General features: G+C 43.0%; 1 pseudogene; it reads right to left on the minus strand.

Moving 5' to 3' along the window:
• Positions 1 to 588: 588 nt before the first annotated feature.
• Positions 589 to 1,370, minus strand: LOC102726716 (large ribosomal subunit protein uL1 pseudogene; annotated as a pseudogene).
• Between the last annotated feature and the right edge of the window lie 1,431 nt (positions 1,371 to 2,801).

Consider the following 2,801-nt stretch of genomic DNA (forward strand, 5'->3'; position numbering starts at 1 on the left):
AGAACCCACCTGGGGACAAAGGGCCTGTAAGTTTCCACAGCCTAATTCTACCCATTTGCTAAACTCCCCTAGAAAACAGGGTAGATGAATTACAATATTGTACAGATCTCCTACTTGTGTTTTCCTAAACATCTCACACAGCAAATTGCTACCCTGAACATAGGGTATTCAGTATGGGGTCAGACAAGCAAATACTAGATCAATTTCTCAGGATTGTGGACCACTCCCTTCTGAATAATCTAGGAACCCAATCTCCATTTGGAACATTCCTTGTGATCCCTATAGACCCAGAGTCCAAAGGCACAATTTAGAGGGATGCAACAAAACAGAAAGCCTGTGGAAAGAACCTGGCTTAAAGGGAAGCAACTTCAGACCATAGGTTAAGCACACTGCCAAGGGCTGGGTCAATGTCTTCAATGTGAAGGTCCACTCTGCCCTTCTCAGGGTTATCAGAAAAGCTTTAGTCCTGGTTAGCAGACCTACTGTCCCATGTTTTAAGTATCCAAGAGATCTAAATAAGACTGTACGGTTTTGAAGGTAGCTAGAATCCATTTCTTGGTTTGCAGTGTGGAGAAAATGACTACCCATCACTGAGTGCCAGAAATTGCAGTCCTCAGCACAGTGCATTGGCATGCAATGTCAGCTCACAAAGCACCTCCCTCTCCCTAGTCACAGACAGACAGGTAATGGTAACATAGGATTTATTAAGCTGTGCTTTGGACAGGCACTGGGAGTTGCCCATGGTGCTCTTGATGTATAAAGCCTGGATGTTCTGCCAATTCTTCTTGAGCAATGACACCAGGAAATTAACAGCTAAGTGGATGTGGTCCCTGAGCTCATCATCCGTCATCTTCATCTGGCCAACGGCCACTGCCAGACATAACACCTTCTTCATCTGGAATTTGATCGTGGACTTCCCTTCATCCACTTTGGCCACCATGTTTTCATTGTGGGTCAGCAAGGAAGGGAACTTGTCAGCCTTATTCAGGCCTGAGCCCAGTAGTCATGGGATCTGCTTGATCATGGGATTCTGAAGCCAAAAAGGCAACATATTTCTTGGCCAGCTTTTTAAATAATTTTTTATTCTTGTTGAGTTTCTTCAGTGCCTCAATGTCCATGCGGGGAATATCCACAGCTCTGGCCTCATCACAGCGCTGCTGGTCCCCCAAAACACATATGAAGAACTTGGGGCAGGGAGTGGACTTAAGCCTGATGGTGCCCAAGAAGCATTTGTCCTTCTGAAGGTCATAGTTCCCCAAGCTGATCTGCAGCTCCCCCATTTCCAAAAACTTTGGGCACTTGTCCTGGTTCCCGTGCAGGAATTCCCACACTGCCTTGTACTGGGTGTCATGGGAGACTTTGCCGTTCATGGTACCCCCTGCCACAATAACCAGAAAAGAGACTTGTGAACCCATTGATTTTAGAATCTCTGGTACATAAAGTCATAGCACTAAATTCAGCTTCATTCAGAATTATATTACTCTCTCTTTAATCTACAATCTTCTCACATATGTTCCCCAAGTTTTGCTGACATACTTCAGCAAAATCTTGTAGTTCTTTGCATGTGCCCCTTCTTTTATGGTTTTACTCTGTAACTGATGCCCCAGGGCATGTTAAGATCTGACTTCAGTTTTAGGCCTGGAGCCACTGAGAGGTAGTACATTAGGCAAGGGGATAATTGGTATTTCTGTGATGATAACTACCTTAGATGATGTCTTTATTGGTTGTTCCAGTGGGCAGGGCCAGCTTCAACAGATAAAGAAGGGCTGCTTCCATTGGCAACAGACAGATTTAGAAGGTCAGATGTCCTCAGAATCATTCAAATCCTCTCAAATGTCACCATTTTTATTCTCAACATCCTATTCTTTCCTAGTCAGTGTTCTAACATGTACACAAGAGATCCAATGAAGCTGTTTATTCAACCTGTGTTGAATTTTGAGCAGCCCATAGGATTAGACTCGGCATCTTATTTTTATGGCCACCTTCTTTTAGGGCAGTCATAGAAACTCTGATTCTCTGACTATGTCTTGAATAGAGAATTTAAATCTTCACCTTGTCATTTTATTTTTTAAGCTTGCCAGTACAGTTGGAAGTAGCCAATTATTTTGGTTATCTATTACCGTGTAACAAACCACTTCAACTCTTAGTGACTTAAAACAATAATGCAGTCGTTATCTCTTACCATTTTGTGGATTGAGGTATTTAGCAGTGACTGGTGAGATGACAAACATGGGAGGGTCAACAGGGCCTGGGACACTCAACACATGACAAAAATGGTTGGTAGTTGATGCTGGATGTTGGTTGGAGATTTGGCTGGGGTTGTCAGCTAAGGATATCTTGGTTCTCCTCCCTGTAGCCTGTCTTCATGGTTGCTTGGGCTTCCCCACAGCATGGTGGCTGAATCCCAAAAGGGAGTGTTCTAAGAGATAAAGGCAGACACTGCAGATCTAAGGCCCAGTCTCTGAAGTTCACATGATTATTTTTGTTATATTTCTATTCATTGAATAAAGTAACAGGGATGGCCTATGTTCAAGGGAAAGGGAGGGAACAGAAGGATGAGTGACAAAAAAATTTGTGACCATTTTTAATCCCCCATACCAATCCACTTCCCATATAGAAGCAGCCACTTCGTCCTCCAAGGCCTACAAGAGTTCCGCCATCTAATGCTAACTAAATCTGCATTGATTTCTAACTATAATCAATCTCACATTCCCATCTTCTTGAAGATTGATTGCCTATAATCACTTACTGTATTACTTAGGATCCTTAATTGCAGACCAAATAATGCACTCTAACTAGCT

Source organism: Leptonychotes weddellii, chromosome 16 (assembly GCF_054177405.1).
Source record: "Leptonychotes weddellii isolate Sample4059 chromosome 16, ASM5417740v2, whole genome shotgun sequence".
NCBI classification, from domain to species: Eukaryota; Metazoa; Chordata; class Mammalia; order Carnivora; family Phocidae; genus Leptonychotes; species Leptonychotes weddellii.